Raw genomic sequence first — 21,055 nt, forward strand, 5'->3', positions numbered from 1 at the left:
AAAGGACACTTAAAGCCAGGGAAGACATCAAACTTCCAGGTTTGATGCAAGACATGAAAGCAGAAGAAGAGAGTAAAAAGAGAAAAAGAATGTAAAGATTGTCTCATCTTTCTGCTAAAAAGCTTCAAAAATCTGAAAGGGCTCTCACAGAGTGAGATCTATAGATAGAAAATCTCTTTCCAGACTTCGACATCACACTCATTGGCACCGATCACCAATGTTTAGAACATCGCTATTGCAGTTGAGAGGTTTGAAGTCCAATTGTTTGCCCTCCAAGGAGTGGTCGACGTTGACACACCATCGTCACCGTTCGGCATCCAAATCAATGTCAAGATTACCACCTTTGACGTTGAAGACCACTATGGCTCCAACTTTACTGTCTTCACCCTTTCGCTCAATGTCAAACAGTCATCTTTCTGCGGCAGAGACCCCATTACCAACAGAAAAGACTTGCACAAGGTCAATCCCATCTATCTCGAAGTTGAGAGTTTCTCAAATCAGGCTTTCTCCTCTTCCCCAGAATGGTCTGTGTCTCCTTCGGTTCATTCTCCTGCATCTCAGGCATCAGAGGCTCCGATGGCTCATTTGGATTCTCGCTTCATCCTTTAAGACCCACAATGCCTGTGGATGGCCCTCTACAGACTCCATTTCAGCCTTTGAATATATCTCCAGTTAGAGGGCTTTCAAAAGCCACTTCCATGTCACCTATTGGGAAATGGAAACTTCCATCTATGGTTTGGACTGCACAATTAGGAACACTTCTTGACAGAGGATCTATGGCTTCCTCAGACCTAAGATCACTGTGTTCCAACTCAACACATTCTTCTTATATTCGAACCCCACCATCTCAGTCCACTTCTAGGATATCCCCCGTAGACAATGGCCCTCATTATCTGACCGCCGTGCGGCAGCCAATGCGGCCGCACCCCTGCCGCGGTCATTAGAAGATCCCCGCTGGGCCGGCGGGCGGAAACCTGGTTTCCGCCCGCCGGCCCAGCGGAGATCACGGCCGCAACATAGGAGCCGGCTCCAAATGGAGCCGGCGGTGTTGTGGCCAGGCGACGGGTGCAGTTGCACCTGTCGCGCTTTTCACTGTCTGCATAGCAGACAGTGAAAAGCTGCATGGGGCCCTGTCAGGGCATGGGCCGTGCAGAGGCCCCCAGGGGCCCCACGACTCCCCGTACCGCCAGCCTTTTCCTGGCGGTTCAAACCGCCAGAAAAAGGCTGGCAGTCGGGGACTCGTAATCCCCTGGGCAGCGCTGCTAGCAGCGCTGCCCAGGCGGATTATCACCGCCGGGGCAAATGTGGCGGAATACCGCCGGCCCCGGCGGTCCGACCGTTGTAATACCCCAGGAAGCACCGCCAGCCTGTTGTGGTGCTTCCGTCATTTTAGCCCTGGCGGTCTCGTACCGCCAGGGTCAAAATGACCCCCAATATTCTTACCTTTCAAGATGCTCTCGTGAGAGGGGCTACTAAATTAAACATTAATGTGGATACACCTCAACCATCAGTCTCTCTTGTCCTCGAAATTTTGCAGCCAAGGGCAACTCAAGATCTCTTCTACCTCTTCTTCCAGGCCATTTGGACATAGTTGAGGAAAAATTCCTACCTCCGGCTACAGTTAAGTCTGCTACATCAAGACTACTCAAAAAATACGAGCCTCCACACAGGATTCTAATTTTCTTTAAATTGGCTCCTAAACCGGATTAAATAATTGCTGTGGCGGTTAGGTGAAGCATGCTTCTGCGCCTGAATCTGCATCTCCACCGCATAGGGAAGAACAAAAGAATACATGCTATTGGTAAAAAGGTCTGTTGCACAGCCTCCACACACTTAAGGAATGCCAGCACAGCTGCCCTACTAGGCAGATATCACAAAGAGATTTCGTTTGGAATTAAATCTTTAATGTCTTATCTACCAACTCACATGCAGCAAGATTTTTGGAAATGGTTACAGAGGGCTCACTAATTTCAAACTTATCTATTAGTGCAGCAGTGGATTCAGCCGAACTCTCTGCAACCTCATTCTGCCATGGAAGTTTCTTAAGACAAACATCCTGGCTGCGCTTATCTTCTTTAAAACCTGATGCCCAGTTGAAAATAGCCAAATTACAGTTTTCAGGTGCATCAATACTTGAACAACATACTGATGAGGAAATGCTCAGGACGAAAAATCAGAAACACTAACAACTGGAGGTATTTAGGAACAGAAGAGAACTTACAGGCAACAGTACAAACCCAGAGACAGACGTTGTTATTACGATAGAGTTCAAGTTCCTAGGTTGCCTTATCAATCTTCGCAGCAACAATCACAAAGACCATATCAAAGGAGGTTCCAGAAAAGAAGGTCCACTCAAAAGAAATCTTCCCAGACCAAAGGCAGAAGCTCATTAAATACTAAACAATGAAAATCAGGCACCCCATCACAGTTTCCCACTCCTTTGGCGGGGGCCATTACATTTTTCCTGGAAGAGTGGAAAACCATACCTTCCGACAGTAGGTGGTAAACATCTTACAAAATGGATATGTAGTCTGCTTCAAGCACATCCCTCCACCTGTTCGACCACAGCCTGTCAGCGGCTTGTCTCGCAATTCTACAGCAAATGACGTCTGCTGTGCTACAAAAATGAGCAATAGAGAGAGTTCCTCCAAATCAGATCAACACGAGTATTTACTCAAGGTATTTTCTAGTCCAAAAGAAAGGTATTTCCAACCAGTTTCAGCCAGGCCTGGATCTCAGATTCCTCAACAAATATGTCAAAAAAGAACAATTTAGGATGCTGTCTCTCCATCAAATAAGAAAAGATGACTGGTTATTCACAAAAGACTTACAAGATGCATATTTTCTTTTTTTTAATGTCTTTTTAATTTGGCAATATTCAATATAACCACATTGTGTAACAAAAGGTTCAAATAGTGGTGTAGAGAACATGTACACGAAGTGCAGTAAATCTAAATACAGTATAGACATTAACAAATTACTTTACATAGGAGTCATGGCAGTACATTGCAGTTAACGTGCCTCCCCAGTGACCCGTACCTCTGGGAGTTAGGTGTTTATCCCCCATGCTCGCTAAGGTGGACTTATGTTCCTGGGTCTGATGCATCATTTTGACTGTCGACTATAAGGCCTAGCCCATGATAACTAATCCATTGCCCCAATATGTTGTGGAACTTCCTGGGGCAACCCTTGTTGGAGTATGTAATATTTTCCACCGTCATATAGGTCCAGACCTCCCCTCCATTCATGTATGGTTGGCACCTCTGCTACTCCCCCACCCCCATTTCTGCGCTATATCCTGTTTTGCAACCACCAGGTCCAATACGCTGAAAGGAAGATGGGGACGCAGGACATCTGTATCGTTCGGCATCCCCAGTATGACATAAGCAGGTTCAGCTGGGAGTGCTACGTTTAGAACTCTGCCCAGTTCTGCCAGGATCGCAAGAAGGTGCATATTTTCACATTATAGTCTCTCGTCAGCACCAACAATATCTACGATTCCAAGGAGGAAACGATCATTACCAGTACGCTGTGCTTGCTTTCAGCCTAAAACCAGCTTCCCAAACCACCTAAAGATGCATGGCAGTAATAACAGCTCAGTTAAGAAAAAGAGGAATATTTCTATATCTATACCTGGACAATTGGTTAATAAAAGCAGAGACTCTTTGGAAGGTGAAGAAGACTTCAATGTCACAAAAAACCTATTGTCCAAAATACGTTTTCGAATATCCAGAAATCGATCTCCCCACCAGTTTAGTGTCTCACTTTTGCAGTTACAAAAATAGATACACAAAAGGAAACGTGTTTCCTTCAGAGGAGAGAGTATCATCAATACAGGAGAAATGTGCGCACTTAATCCAGCAAGACAATCCTACTTTCTGTCAGATAGCATTTCTTCTGGGATCCATGGCATCCTGCATATTAGTCCCAAGGGCAAGACTCTTTATGACAGACCGTATTACTACAATGTATTATATCAGCAACAAAGTGGAAAAAAACAAGACAACTATCAATTCAGGTTTAAGCAATGCGGCATTGGGTACTAGCAAGAGTTTTGTCACTCACAGCCTATCACATTCCATGAATTCAAAATGTAGAAGCAGATTTTCTCAGTCGGTTTCACAAGGAGAATCAATAGTGGGTTCTCAACAAAGAGGTAACAAAGGACATCTTCAAAGAGTGGGGTACACCAACATTAGATTTATTCGCCACAGCACAAAACAGAAAATGCAGAGACTATGTATCCAGGGTACGAGAACCATACTCTGGGCAATACCTATTGATCAGCTGTCCTACTCCATTTCTTTACACTTTTCCACTGATTCTACTAATACCATGAGTAATTTATAAATTACCGAACTAGAACCTCAAAATAATTTTGTGGTGGTAAACGGATCTTCTCCAGCTATCTATAACACATCACAGACGTCTTCCACTCAGACTGGACTTTGTATCTAGACTTCAGGGTGAGATCCTACACCCAAAGCTCTAGTCCTGGAATTTGGCAAGTGGCTATTTAAATCTACCTGAAGGATGTATGAACATCCTTAATGAATGAAAGCGAACATCATCACAATCATGGTATTCCTTCAAGTGGAAATGTTTTTGTATATGATATAAAAATAATGGGCATAATCCTATTAATGTGCAAGAGAACTTCATTGTTCCGCACTTAATTTATTTGGCCAAGTTGGGTCTACAGTTTTCTTCCATTAAAGTCCACTTAGCGATGATTACTGCATTAAAAAAAAAACACCCAAGCAACTGTCTTTTTTCAAGATTCCCTTGATTAAAGCTTTTTTAGAATGACCTAAAGTGTTTCCTCCAGTTAAAGGACAATAGCCCCCTTGGAAATTAAACTTGGTTCTATTAAAGTTAATGGGTCCTCTATTCGAACCCATCTACAAATCAACATTACAACATCTGTCATGTAAACCCTTTTTGATAGCATTACCTCTGCATATGGGGTTAGAGAGCTACAAGCATTGTCATCTTCAGAACTATTTCCAGTTTTTCATCCCAGTAGAGCAGTACTACATGTACGTCCTTTTTGTTTTACCTGAGATAGTCTCATATTTTCATAATAATCAATCACACTTCCTACATTTTTTCCCTAACGCTTGTACAGCAGTGGAAACCCCCCCCCTGCATTCTTTAGATATTTAGGGGGTCATTCTGACCCCGGCGGTCTGAGACCGCCGGGGCCAGGGTCGGCGGGAGCACCGCCGACAGACCGGCGGTGCCCCGCAGGGCATTCTGACCGCGGCGCTTTGGCCGCGGTCAGTGCAGGAAAACCGGCGGTCTCCCGCCGGTTTTCCGCTGCCCGTCAGAATCCTCCAAGGCGGCGCAGCATGCTGCGCCACCTTGGGGATTCTGACACCCCCTACCGCCATCCTGTTCCTGGCGGTTCGCCCGCCAGGAACAGGATGGCGGTAGGGGGTGTCGCGGGGCCCCTTGGGGCCCCTGCAGTGCCCATGCCAATGGTATGGGCACTGCAGGGGCCCCCGTAAGAGGGCCCCGCTTGTATTTCACTGTCTGCATAGCAGACAGTGAAATACGCGACGGGTGCAGTAGCACCCGTCGCACCTTCCCACTCCGCCGGCTCGATTACGAGCCGGCTTCATGGTGGGAAGGTCGTTTTCCCCTGGGCTGGCGGGCGGCCTTTTGAAGGCCGCCTGCCAGCCCAGGGGAAAACTCAAAATACCCGCCGCGGTCTTCCGACCGCGGTACAGTATTTTGGCGGCTCCCGCCGGGCGCACGGTGACCGCGCCCGGCGGGAGTCAGAATGACCCCCTAAGTGTGCTGTGATTTTATTTCAACAAATAGAAAGTAATAAGGAAGTTGAATCATCTTCTTATAAACTATGGACGTTTAGGTCACGGCTTAGCTGCTTTGAAACAATCTATAGCAAGATGGATAGTTTTCTTGTATTTCTTTGTGCTATCAGATTGCTACCAAACCTTTACCCAGCAAACCTAAGGCCCCCTCTACAAGAGGCACAGCTTGGGTCAGACAAGTTCCAATTCAAGATATCTGTAAGGCAACTACTTGCAGATCTATACACACCTTAACAAGATATTATTGTCTAGACACAAACACTCAAGCTGAAGCAAGTTTCAGTCAGTAAACAGAGAAGTCTGTTTAAATAATTACACTCCAATAAGTTTGATAGACTGGAGCTGGGTCACCACTATAGCATGAAAGCTTTTTGGTCTCATTCCATTTCATATACCTAACAGCTGCGGTATTGTATTTTTCTGCAGATTGCTACCCTATTCAGTGTTTATGACTATCAGTGAAGATCCTACAATGCAGAAGGAAAAGTTACATACCTGTGGTTCTAGTTCTGCATCATAGGTATCTTCAATGAAGTCATAAACGACTCTCACTCCTCCCTAGCTGTCAGGGCATATGAGTTTATAGTTCCGGTAAAAAATAACTGACTCTCACAGGCAAACTGCCACCAAAGTGCATTGTGAGATAAGGTGCTACTGGGATTTTTAAAGGGATAGGTTTCTTTCTAACCTCTGTCAGTGTAAGCCTGTCCGTTTTGGTACAATTGTACCTTTTCCATGACAAAGTGTTGCACATTCAGAAGCTATTTAATAGCTTCAACTATTTGATCTACAGCATTTGGAAGGAAAATACATCTCTGATAGACTAAACTGAGACTCTTTTGAAATTAATTTGAGTTATGGACATTCTTCAATTACATTTTCCTCAAGTGTTATCTCCTTCGCTGCCAGGCCTTTTCCCCTCCTGTGCCGAGCCTTTTGTTGGCTATTTGGGGCAGTTCGCGCTCAGGCCCTCATAACCTTTTGTTCCCATAAGCTACCCACACCAAATTTCTGTCCTTTTTTTCCAACATCCTGGGGATTCTAGAAGTACCCAGACTTTGTGGGTTCCCCTGAAGGAGACCAACAAATTAACCCAAATACTGTGAAAATTTCGAAATCTTTAAAAACATTGGGAAAAAAGGGCTGCAGAAGAAGGCTCGTGGTTTTTTCCCTGAAAATGGCATCAACAAAGGGTTTGTGGTGGTAAGATCACCATCTTCTCAGCTTTCAGGAACAGGCAGACTCCCATTTTTCAACACAATTTTGGCATTTTACTGGGACATACCCCATTTTTACTATTTTTTGTGCTTTCAGCCTCCTTCCAGTTAGTGACCAAAATGGGTGAAAAACCAATGCTGGATCCCAGAAAGCTAAACATTTCCGAAAAGTAGAGAACATTCTGAATTCAGCAAGGCGTCATTTGTGTAGATCCTACAAGTGTTTCCTACAGAAAATAACAGCTGAACTAAAACAATATTGAAATTGAGGTGAAAAAACAGCCATTTTTCTCCACGTTTTACTCTGTAACTTTTTCCTGCGATGTCAGATTTTTTTAAGCAATATACCGTTACGTCAGCTGGACTCTTCTGGTTGTGGGGATATATAGGGCTTGTAGGTTCATCAAGAACCCTAGGTACCCAGAGCCAATAAATGAGCTGCACCTTGCAATGGGTTTTCATTCTATACCGGGTATACAGCAATTCATTTGCTGAAATATAAAAAGTGAAAAATAGATATCAAGATGTGGGGCTCTGACCAGGTTCTGTTACCCAGAATACTTTGCAAACCTCAAAATTTGGCCAAAAAAACACTTTTTCCTCTCATTTCGGTGACAGAAAGTTCTGGAATCTGAGAGGAGCCACAAATTTCCTTCCACCCAGCGTTCCCCGAAGTCTCCCGATAAAAATGATACCTCACTTGTGTGGGTGGGCCAGGTGCCTGCAACAGAAAAAGGCCAAAAACTTGTAGAGATTGAGGGGATAGCACAGCGTGTTGATAAGCACATATTTTTCTTTTATACATCTTTTAGGCTGACTCTGCTTTGGGGACCCATGCAAGTGAGGTATCATTTTACTTGGGGGACTGAGGGGAACGCTGGGTGGTAGGAAATTTGTGCAGCAGCGGTGATCCTACAAAGAAAAGTGAGGAAAATAAGATTTTTTATGCAAATTTTGAGGTTTGCCGAGGAGTCTGGGTAAGAAAATGTTGGGGGATCTAGGCAAGCCACACCTCCTTGGACTACTTGGGGTGTCTATTTTTAAAACATGTCTGGGTTTGGTAGGCTTCCCTAGATGAAGGCCGCACCTGTGACCAAAAAAATAAATGCCCCCCCAAACACAGGTAATTTTGCAATAGATCATTTTGGTGTGTCCACATACTTCTGTGATGTTGCAAACACTAAAATTGTGAAAAGAAACACACTTAGGTTATGTTAAAAAGAACCCTCACCACCCAACCAAGTTGGTGGTATGCTTCATCATCGGGGTCCCACCAAGACACCTAGCGTGTCACAGGTGTGCTGCGACGCCTGATTACAGCGGAGCAGGTTTTGTCATTTTTACCACACATACTGGTTGGATTTAGCACGAGGGTGAGTGATGGTTCAGTGGATCAAATTTTATTAACAAGAGATTTCACAAAATGAAATGCACTGTTAATAACTAAAAGGCCAAAAAACTGAACCAATGACTCACAGCCCGTGAGCTGTAAAGCCACAGCAAGGCACCAACCGCTTTACAGTCCATTCACATACCTTTCATACATGACATGCACAAGACCATTCACACCACCAGCCACGGGCCCAGCACATTACAACACTCGCATCGACAGACAGTGCCACTCAAGGGCCCATCACTTACCTACGCCCACATGCCTGATACAGCAATCACACCAGCTGATGGGAGTGTGTGGACTGGCGTTTGGCTGGCAGTGTGTTGCAGTAGCCAACAGCAAGTCAATATGTACCCCGTCAGCCAAGCGCCACTCCACACACAATGACATCACTTTTTTTTTTTTTAAACAAAGAAACTATTAACTAATTAGAAATAATTACAAAACTCCAAACACAAAAGCTCTAACTAAGTACATCACAGAAATGCCAACCATGAAACTGAACACATGAAAATACAAAACAGGCAGTTTACACTCATGGTTGTTCCCAGTAATTCTTCTGGGTGTGGTAATTCTTGAAACAGCCACCCACACACAGCCCATGCTTTGAAGGACAATCTGGGCAGTACATTTGAGTCTCCCTCCGGATACCTCTTCGAGCACACACTCTACATTTCTTAGCTCGAAAGTCTTTTTTGGGTGTGGGAGGAATGTCCTCAGCAAAGTGGCGATCTTTCAATCTAGCCACACCCTCCACCACAGATTTTCTAGGAACTCGGGCCTGTTACACCACAATAAGGCTCTCTATCACTGACTCCTGAAATTTCACAAATGTCATCTTTGACTCTGGAGACCTATCCTTAAACACAATAAAAGCATTAAAAGTTGCTAAGTGGAAGAGGTGAATTGCTAACTTCTTATACCAAATGTAAGACTTACGAATAGCAGTATAAGGTTCCAACCTTTGATCAACTCTATCTACACCTCCCATGAGCTTATTATAATCTAAAATGCACACAGGTTTGCGCACTTTAGCAACCTGGCCCCAAACAGTCACGGGGGAAGTACTCTCATCATGGATGGTGCTTAGCATGTAGACATCCCTCCTGTCTGAAAATTTCAAAGCTAGCAGCTCATCATTCCTCAAGGCACTGCACTGTCCCCTCTCAAGTGTTTTACAAACAAACTCCCTTTGATAGCCTTTCCGGTTACAACAAATTGTGCCACAAGCAACAGTGTCCACTCTAAACAATTCCTTGAATAACTGCACTCCAGTGTAGGAGATATCTACATACAAATGGTGACCTTTGTTGAACAGTCGTCTACCAAGTTCCCACACAATTTTCTCAGTAACTCCAAAAGTGGGAGGACAACCAGGGGGGTCAATACTGGAATCCCTACCAGTGTAGACACTGAAACTATACACATATCCTGTACTACTTTCAGACAGCATATACAATTCAATTCCATATCGTGCCCTTTTGCTAGGAATGTACTGCCTAAAAACCAAACGACCCTTGAAGAGGACCAAAGACTCATCCACAGCTATTTCTTTGCCTGGAACATAGACCTCTGAAAACCGATATACAAAATGATCAAGTACAGGCCTAATCTTAAAAAGACAGTCAGAATCAGGGTGATCTTGTGGCAAGGCTAATGCATTGTCAACAAAATGCAGCATCCTAAGAAGAAGCAAATACCGATTACGACTCATGGTTGCAGGAAATATAGCTGTTGCCATCAAGGGACTAGTAGACCAATAAGAAGCCAGTGATGGCTTCCTTATCAACCCCATCAAAAGAGTCAAACCCTAAAACCTTTGAATCTACAAATTTGTGGGAATCCACTGGGTAGCTCTAGTGTATGGCCTAAGTCTAGCAGTGTTGTCCCTCAAATACTGCTCAGCATACAAATTAGTCTGCTCAACAATCTCTTCCAAAAACACATCATCCACAAATAACTCAAAGAAATTGACAGGCAAAAAGTTCTCTGTATTGACTCTACACCCCGGGAGACCAGTAAAGGCAGGCATCTCTGGCTGCTCCATGTTTGGGGCAACCCAGAGTTCAGGTCTTCTAAGGGGAAACCTTTCAGCCCCAGGTTGCTGCACTAATGGCACATCAGTGTCCTCTTCTAAAACAGGCCCTTCACCTGCACTGAGTGTGGCTTCCTCATCAGAAGATTCCTCTCCGACAGAAACTTCACTGCCAAAATCTCTCACTTCCTCCTCTGCCTCAGATGCAGAGTCCGTCTCATAATCATGATCAGACAATGACTCAAAAAGCATACCAAGCACCTGCTGAGCAGTCATCCGGCGGCTAGCCATGATCTTTCCTACGAAAATGAACTGGACAAATGCACCACCAATAACCAGCACTGTGTAAGATAAGTAATGAAGTGTAGCTTTATCAGTAAGAGTTATAAACTCAAAAACTATACCTCTCACTTACCTGAAAAAGCTTGACTCACCAGCAACTACTCTGCACAGACACAACAATCACCAATGATATCCCACTATAAAGAAAAGCAAATTAGAAATAAGACAACACAAATATCATTGTGCACAAATCTAAGGACAATTTCACACACAAACCTGCATTTAGTAGACCACCTACAAACATGTCATTCATGCATGGCAACAATACTCCTTTGGAGTAAATTGTTGTTACTTACCTAAAACATGCAACTATGCAAATCGCAGGTCAACCGCCAAAACCGCAATGAACCACAGCAAAAAAAGCAAAAGCTAGAACAAAAAGGAGATTTTTTTTAATCACAAATGCAAATACTTTGTCAATTGACAAACACCCAACCATCAAGCATTTAGAAATTGGTGCCTAAGTGGATTCTGCCATAAGGGCAGATGGGCCTACTAAAAAATAGGCCTATCTGCCCCAAGGAGGGCAGAAAATACATTTAGTAGTGTGTCCCCATGGGGAGCGACCCTTGCCCAAGGGGCCACCCCCCAAACAAAAACAAAAAAACACACACACACTATCCCTGGTGCCTAAGTGGCTTCTGCCCCCCCTGGGGGCAATGGCCCTAAAAACAAAATAGGCCCATCTGCCACCAAGGGGGGGCAGAAATTGCCTTGGTACACATGCCCCCAAGGGGGGACGACCCTTGCCCAAGGGGCCGCGCCCCCCCATCCACTAACACACAAACACAATATCCCTGGTGTCTAAGTGTCTTCTGCCCCCCTTGTGGGCAGATGGGCCTAAAAGAAATAGGCCCATCTGCACCCAAGGGGGGCAGAAATGGGCAACAGTTCAATGCCCCTCTTGTGGGGGTGCCCCCTCGCCCAAGGGGACACCCCCCACATAAATAAACATATACAAAAAATCCCTGGCGGTCTAGTGGTTTCTGCCCCCCCTTGGGGGCAGATCAGCCTAAAAATAATAGACCGCTTGGGAGCAGAAATGGCCTTGGTACACATGCCCCCAAAGGGGGGCAACCCTTGCCCAAGGGGCCGCCCCCCATCCACTAACACACACACACACTATCCCTGGTGTCTAAGTGGCTTCTGCCCCCCTTGGGTGCAGATGGGCCTAAAAAAAAATAGGCCCATCTGCCCCCAAGGGGGGCAGAAATGGCTAACAGTTCAATGCCTCCCTTGGGGGAGGGGGGGCCTTGCCCAAGGAGATGCCCCCCCCACATAAATAAACATACACAAATAAATCCCTGGCGTTCTAGTGGTTTCTGCCCCCCTTGGGGGCAGATCAGCCTAAAAATAACAGGCCGATCTGCCCCCAAGGGTGGCAGAAATGGCCACAACAAACATGCCATCCAAATGGGAGCAACCCTTGCCCAAGGGGCCGCTCCCCAACACAAAACACTACATAAATAAACAAAAAAAATCCCTGGCGTCTAGTGGATTCTGCCCCCATCAGCCCAAAAATAATAGGCCGATCTGCCCCTAAAGGGGGCAGAAATGGTCACAACAAACATGCCCCCCAAATGGGAGCGACCCTGGCCCAAGGGGCCGCTCCGCAACACAAAACACAGCAGTAATAAACAAACAAAACAAATCTCTGGTGTCTAGTGGATTCTGCCCCCCTTGGGGGCAGATCAGCCTAAAAATAATAGGCCGATCTGCCCCCAAGGGGAGCAGAAATGGCCACAACAAACATGCCCCCTAAATGAGAGCGACCTTTGCCCAAGGGGCCGCTTCCAAACACAAAACACTACATAAATATAAAAAATAAAAAAAACTGGCGTCTAGTGGATTCTGCCCCCCTTGGGGGCAGATCAGCCTAAAAATAATAGGCCGATCTGCCCCCAAGGGGGGCAGAAATGCCCACAACAAACACGTCCCCCAAATGGGAGCGACCCTTGCCCAAGGGGCTGCTCCCCGACACAAAAACAGCGTGAATAAACAAAAAAAAATCCCTGGCGTCTAGTGGGCATTGCTGCTGCCCGATCGCAATGCGATCGGGCAGATGGAATGCTCAAAGAGACACCGGGGGAAAGGAAAAGCCTTTACTTTCCCCCGGTGCCTCTTTGTTCCAAACCCCCCAACCGCCGGAGGAGAAACTCACCTGTTCTCCCTTGATCTCAGCGACCGGCACCCTGTAATGATCTCAGCGCGCGATCGCGTGCTGACGTAATTACAGGGGGGTGCGGGAGTGGGGGTGGAAGGGGAAGGGCTTCCCCTTCCATCCCTTCCTTGGGGGGGTGGGAGGGAAGCCCACAGAGGGAGCGCTATCGCTCCCTCTGAGGTCAGTGCCCAAGACATAATGGTTACGTCCTCGGCACATGAGCACTGTGCCGTAGGACGTAACCATTACGTCCACAGCACAGAAGGGGTTAAGTAAGAAGGTGTTCCAGGATCCGCACAGGCTGCAGAGAGTTATTCATAGTTTATGACTTAAATAAAGATACCTACGATGCAAAATATTGAATTAAATATATTGAGTTGCAGAAATGTCGAGTTTTTAATACCAGGACAGATTTATTGTGTGCAAAAATATAGCTGTCAAAAATAATGTGTTTTTTTTAGTTTTTTTGGGTTAAAGAAAATATGTGGCCAGATGTATCAAACATTTTTTCGATCGCAAACGGCCCAACGGGTCGTTTGCGATCGCAAAAATGCATTTTGGTATATATCAAATCTAATTTGCGATTCAGTAAATTGTTACCGAATCTCAAATTGGAAATGTAACTACATATCGATTCTGTATTAGGAAGGGGCATGTCAAGGGCTTCCCTTCCTAATACCGAATCGCAGAGGTATGTATGATCGGTTTGTGACCGTGAATGCGGTCGCAAAATAATGGTAGTTACCACCAATTTCAAAATGTTGGTAACCCATTCGCAAGGGGGAAGGGGTCCCCCAGGGACCCCTTCCCCTTGTGAATGCATGCAAAAAAAAAATTTAAGAGCAGGCAGTGGTCCCACGGACCACTGTCTACTCTTAAAAAATTTTAAGAAAACTTTTATTACATCCCGTTTTCTTCTTAAGGTTGTAGGCCTGGAAAGGCCAAAAGATCTGAGGTGTCTCTTCAGGCCTTACCAACGCCGGTTTTACCCTCACAGGGTTTGCAGGAAGCTGCCCTGGTGTGTGGTGAGCACCTATAGTGTTGTCACCTTATACCAGGTCCAGGTATCCCCTATTGGTGAGGTGTAGTCAGTGTTGAGCAAGCCAGAACTCACTAAAGTGAGCTGTGGATGAGCAGCCAAGACTTATCTAGGAGGCATGCAAAGATTATGCAATACCAGTGTAGTCACACAGCACTTAGACTCATAAAAGACCCACACAGTGTTACAAAAATAAAGGTACTTTATTATGGTAACACAAATACTAAAATACTGTACAGGCAATACTCCACTAGCAGGTGAGAAAAAACACTATTATATTCACATTAGAAATCAGGAATTAGCATAATAGGAAATAGAAAACAGTGAAATTAATAGTAGGTACTGAAGGCCCTAGGGAGGGACCAAACCATACACTAAGAAACTGTAATGTGTAAGTCATCCCTTCACCCAAGGAAGTGGAATCGGTAGAGGGGAGCCGGAGGAACTAGGAACCCCAAAAGGTAAATATCAGAGTGCCCCTCAGCAACCAGGAGAAAAGAGGTAAGTACCTGGTTTTCCCCAAACCCATCAAACGTTCTTCAGAAGAGGATAATGCAAGACCCAAACAAGACTGCAAGAAACCAAAGGTGGATCCTTGAAGAGGAAGACCTGTAAAGGAAGGGAACTAAGTCCAGTTGACGTTGGAGTGTCTGATTGTGACAGGAGCCACTACCCACCCGTCTATGGATGCAGGACCAGGTGGAAGGTGAACGAAGATAGTCAGCAGTGCAGCACTGGAGCAGCTGAAGAGTTTCTGAAGTGATACATTCATTGTCCCACACCGGACGAAGGATTGCAGTCGGTCAGTGGTGTGGAAAAACTGCCAATAAGCCTTGGCAAAGGCAAATGTCGTTGGAGAAGAAATGCAGAGCTGCCACGGACCAGCAACATCCAGGGGGACTCAACCCACGAAGGGGGGTCCCAGGTGAGCCCTCAGCAGTGAGGAGAGTTCCAGGAAGAGGAGGCAGCCCCACAGGCAACCCACAGGCCAGCAAGCACAAGAGTCTCGGTGAGGCCCAAGCAGCACACCTAGAAAGGAGTCACTGCAGGAGCACGTAGAGGGCTGTGTATCGCAGGTAAGAGTGCTGGGGGCTGAGGCCACACGGAGCCTGAAGATCCATTGGAGGAGATGCAAACAAGCCTTGGTAGCTGCAAGAGATGCTGTACCACGGGGTTACTGTCCTGCGTGGAGAGGCAAGGGCTAACCGTCTCCCAAGTTGGAGAGCTAGTAGAGAGGACCAAGGGGATCACTCCAGACCACCACCCGTGATGCAGGATCCATGCAGCTCTGGTGGAGAGGAGATCCACGGAGCAGGTCGTCATTGCAGTTGGTCCCTGAAGATGGTGCCCTCCTTGCATAATCCAGTCTACACCGGTTCAGGAACCCCCAGTCCCTGCTCTGGCGCAAAAATGGACAAAGGAAAGGGAGGTGACCCCTCCCCTGTCCATCACCACCCCAGGGGTGGTGCCCAGAGCTCCTCCAGAGTGTCCCTGGGTTTAACCATCTTGGATTCCAAGGTGGTGGGGCACTCTGGGAGCATCTGAGTGGCCAGTGCCAGCAGGTGACGTCAGAGCCCTCCCTTGATAGGTGCTTACCTGAGTAGGTGACCAATGCCAATTTCATGGCTATTTAGGGTCTCTCCTCTGGGTGTTTCTTCAAATTCGGATTGCAATACTCCAGCAGGAATCCTCTGCATCCTTTACTTCATCTTTTACTGACGGAACAGCATCTGAACCCTTCAGAAACTCTACAAACTGCAACAAAGAAGCAAAGTCAACTTCTGCAACATTGTAACTTTAGCTCCTGCCAGCGACTCCAACAGTTTCCAGGTTGTGCATCCTCTGAGGACTGCCTGTCTTCAGCCTGCACCAGAAGAATTGAACCGAAAGAACTGAAGGAATCTCCCATGGAGTGACTGAGTCACTTCCGTGCTTCAGCAGGCACCTCTCTGTAGTGACGGCTGGTGGCGTGGGTTCCCTCTCTAGACAACAAGCGTGGATCCAGCAACACAGGTGGTGGACTAAAGTGACCCTGACAGTCCCAACGTCCAGCTGTCCAACTTTGGTAGAGGTAAGAGCTTGACTTCCCACGCAAGACGGTACCCCTGTGCGACTTGCAGTTGCCAAGGCTTGTGTGCGACCTTCCAAGATGTTCTTAGGACCCCCGCAGTCTATCCTGCGATGTACAGCTTCCTGAGTGGTTCTCCGGCAGCGTGGGATCCCTTTCTGTCATGCTGCGTGGGCCTCCCTTTGCACCTTCTTTGTCCCTGTGCTGTGGGCCTCCTGTGCGCGCTGCCTGGTCTTCTGGGGGCTCTCTGGTTTGCTGAGAGCCCTCTCTTTCTCCCCCTCCTGGGTAGAGGCCACCAGGTCCCTCCTGATCCCGGGCTGCGCCATTTTCCTCTAACCGCAAGCTTTGCGTGTTCCAAGGTTTGTTGGTAGAATCCAGCGACGCAAACCAGACTGCAGTCATCCATCCAGCGTGGGACATCTTCTGCACCAACCAGTAACCTGCATCTGTCTTCTTGGGTGCATAACTGACTTTGGCCCTCATTACAACCCTGGCGGTCCAAGACCACCAGGGCTGTTTTGGCTGAAGCACCGCCAACAGGCTGGCGGTGCTTCAGAGGGGATTACGACCGCGGTGGTAGCGCCGCTGTCGCACCACCGGGCCGGCGGTTTCCCGCCACATTTGCCCCGGCGGTGATAATCCGCCAGGGCAGCGCTGCTTGTAGCGCTGCACAGGGGATTACGAGTCCCCCTACCGCCAGCCTTTTCCTGGCGGTTTGAACCGCCAGGAAAAGGCTGGAGGTACGGGGAGTCGCGGGGCCCCTGGGGGCCCCTGCACAGCCCATGCCATTGGCATGGGCAGTGCAGGGGCCCCCTGACAGGGCCCCGTGCAGCTTTTCACTGTCTGCATAGCAGACAGTGAAAAGCGCGACGGGTGCAGCTGCACCCGTCGCACGGCCGCAACACCGCCGGCTTCATTTGGAGCCGGCTCCCATGTTGCGGCCCACATCACCGCTGGGCCGGCAGGCGGAAACACTGTTTCTGCCCGCCGGCCCAGCGGGGATGTCATTATGGGCACCCCGGGCGGCGGTTGCCACCGGCCAATGTTGTAATGACCCCCTTTGTCTTTTCATTGGTCCCCTTCTTCCACAGGGCTTCAGGTCCAGGAATCCATTGTTGGTGTCTTGCAGCTCTTCTGGTTCTTGCATAATCTTCTATCACGACTTCTTGTGTGTTTCAGGAGACTTACTGTGATTTACTCCTGTTTTCCTGGGCTCTGGGGTGGGTTATGTTACTCACCTTTGGTGTTTTCTTACACTTCCAGTGTCCCTCTACAAACTACACTTGCCTACGTAGGAAACCGACTTTCGCATTCCACTATTTTAGTATATGGTTTGTGTTCCCCCTAGGCCCATTGCAACCGATTATAATTTTCACTATTTGCAATGTTTTCCGACTATGTTCTTACCTGTTTTTGGATACTAGTGTATATATTGTGTATATTACTTACCTCCGAAGACAGTATAGTCTCTAAGGTATCTTTGGCATTTGTGTCACCAAAATAAAGTACCCTCATTTTTGTAACACTGAGTATTTTCTTTCATGTGTGTGAGTACTGCGTTACTACAGTGATATTGCAACAGCTTTGCATGTCTCCTAGTTCAGTCTTGGCGTGTCTCCTAGTTCAGTCTTGGCTGCTCAGCTACAGCTATCTCTAGCGGCTAGACACTGACTAAACTTCACTAATAAGGCATAACTGGACCTGGTATAAGGTATAAGTACCTTTGGTACCCACTACAAACCAAGCCAGCCTTCTACACTAATTAAGCAGGAGGAGGGCAGAACCCTGTCTGTAGGATGGCAGCAGCGCAGGCTGCCCAGGAAAACCCTGCAAAGTGGTAGGAGCAAAGCTGGGGTCCTCTAAAGAGCCCTCAGAGTGCATACAACCAATACTGGCAACAGGATTGTGGTATGATTCTGACTTGTTTGATACCAAACATTCCCAGGTTCGGAGTTACCATTATGTAGCTGGACATAGGTAGTGACCTATGTCCAGTACACTCGTAAAATAGCTTCCCCGCATTTACAAAGACCAGGAAAATGGAACTGGAGTTTGCAGGGGCACCTCTGCTCATGCAGGGGTGCCCTCACATACAGGTACCTGCACTGTGCCCTCTGGACTAGGAGGGTCTCACATGAGGTGATTAACAGTGACCTGTTGCAGTGACATGTAGTGAAAGGGTGCATGCACCTTTGCACACAGACTGTAATGACTGGCCTGCAGACACATTTTGCATGGGCTCCTGTGGGTTGCATTATACATGCTGCAGCCCATGGGGATCCCCTGATGCCCTAATGCCCTGGGTACCTTGGTACCATATACTAAGTACTTACATGGGGGCACCACTATGCCAATTGTGTGGTGCACTAAGCCAGGAACAATTACATTGAGGGGAAGAGAGCACAGTCACTGACCACAGCGAACACAGTGAAAGCACACTGACAGCAGGCAAAAGTGGGGGTAACAATGCCAAAAAGAGGTTACTTTCCTACATAACCCCACCCCCAAACTAAGGACAATAAGGCTTGCCTTCTGTCTTCATAGTATAAGTGGAAATGTCTGGAGAGTCTATCTGCACTGGAGTGGTTACTCCTAGGTCTGTCTTCTACTGTATAGTCTATTCCCTGTAGGAATATGGAGCACCTGAAAAGTTTGGAATTTTCATCTTTCACTTGTTTTAATCATGGTTGGGGCTTGTGGTCTGTTTGAACAAGGGAGCGAGTGCCAAACAAGTATGTCCTCAGCTTCTTAAAAGCCCAAACCACAGCAAAGGCCTCCCTTTCTCCCTTTCTGGCCAACACTTTTCCCTGGGGATCAACCATCTCCTTATGAAAGGTACAGGTTGGTCCTGGCCCTCTGTATTGAGCTGTGACAATACAGCCTCAATCCCTACCTCAGAAGCATCTGTCTGTACTATGAATCGCTTGGAATAGTCAGGGCTTCTTAAAATAGGAGCAGAGCACATGGCTTGTTTAAAGCCCTCAAAAGCTTTTTGGCAGCTAGCTGTCCACAAAACTTTCTTTGGCATCTTTTTGGAGGTGAGGTCATTAAGAGGGGCTACAATGAAGTTATAGTTCTTAATGAACCTTCTGTAGTACCAAGTGAGGCCTAAAAGGGTTCTTACCTGGGTCTGGGTAGTAAGGGCAGTCCAATCCAAAATAGTTTGGATTTTTCCCTGTGGTGGCTTAATCTGGCCTCCACCTACCAGGTGCCCCAGATATACCACTTTCCGCTGCCCTATCTGGCACTTAGAGGCCTTGCTAGGGAAGCCTGCTTTTTGCAGCGCTTCAAAAACATTCAAGAGGTGGACCAGGTGGGGCTAAAGACAGCTATATCATCAAGATAAGCTACACTGAAGTTCTCTAATCCTTGGAGAACTGTATTCACCAGCCTTTGGAATGTGGCAGGTGCATTTTTCAATCCTAAGGGCATCTCAGTGAAGTGATAGTGCCCACCAATGGTAAAAAATGCTGTTTTAGGTTTAGCATCCTCTGATAACTTGATCTGCCAATAGCCAGCAGTCAGATCAAAGGTGCTTAGATACTTGGCAGATACCAGTGTATCTGTAAGCTCACCTGTCCTAGGGATAGGATGAGCATCTGTTCTAGTAACAGTGTTGAGATCTCTGTAGTCTACACAAAACCTAATTTCCCTTTTTCCATTCTGGGAATGGGGTTTTGGGACAAGTACTACAGGACTAGCCCAAGGGCTGTCTGAGGGCTGTATGACTCCTAGGTCCGAACTTCAGACTTGATGCAGTCTCTGATATGATCAGGATACCTGTCCTCTGTGTCAATAGTGTGCTCACATTATGTGGTTTGACCAGGTGTCAGAGAGAACAGTTCTGGGAACTGACTTTGGATGTTTCTGCAGTCATCTTTTTGGGACTCAGAGAGGCAGTCAGCCAGCACTACCCCATCAACTGAGCCATCGCCTACACTGTGGGAGAAGAGGTCAGGGAGAGGGTCACTTTCTGCTTCCTGTCCCTCATCAGTTGCCATGAGCAGAGTCATATCAGATCTATTATAGTAGGGCTGAAGGCGGTTCACATGAGGCACTCTGAGGGGGCTTCTGGGAGTGCCAAGGTCTACCAAATAGGTAACCTTACCGTTTTTCCCACAATGGTGAGAGGACCATTCCACTTGCACTGGAGTGCTGTGGGAGCCACAGGCTCCAGGACCCACACTTTCTGTTCTGGATGGTTCACAGTACAGCCTTTTGGTCGTGCCATTGTTTCTACAACTCCTGGCTGGCCTGAAGGTTTTTAGTGGTCTTCTTTGTGTACTCAGCCATCCTTGATCTGAGGCCAAGCACATAATGCACAATGTCTTGCTTGGGAGGCTAGAGAGGTTGCTCCCAGTCTTTTCTAACAAGACCAAGAGGGCCCCTAACAGGGTGCCCAAACAGAAGTTCAAGTGGGCTGAAGCCAACCCCCCTATAGACGAAGAGGAGGCATAGTAACAGGGCATCCCACCTCCTTCTGAGTTTTTCTGAGAGTCCTATTATCATACCTCTCAGAGTTTTGTTAACCCTCTCAACCAAGCCATTTGTTTGTGGGTGGTAAGGAGTGATGAATTTGTAAGTAACACCACACTCTTTCCTGATGGCTTTTAGGTGAGCAGACATGAAGTTTGAACCTCTGTCTGATACCACCTCTTTAAGAAAACGCACTCTTGAAAAAATACCAAGAAGGGCTTTGGCCACTGCAGGAGCTATAGTGGTCCTAAGAGGAATGACCTCTGGGTACCTTGTGGCATGGTCCACTACCACCAGTATGAAGCTGTTCCCAGAGGCTGCTGGAGTGTCCAGGGGCCAACAATATCCACTCCAACTCTCTCAAAGTGCACCACAAGCACTGGACGTGGCATTAAGGGGGCCTTTGGGGTGCCACCTGTCTTGCCACTGGCTTGACAGGTGACACAGGAGCGACAAAACTCCTTTTTGTCTTCGGACATGTGTGAGG

Source organism: Pleurodeles waltl, chromosome 7 (assembly GCF_031143425.1).
Source record: "Pleurodeles waltl isolate 20211129_DDA chromosome 7, aPleWal1.hap1.20221129, whole genome shotgun sequence".
NCBI classification, from domain to species: Eukaryota; Metazoa; Chordata; class Amphibia; order Caudata; family Salamandridae; genus Pleurodeles; species Pleurodeles waltl.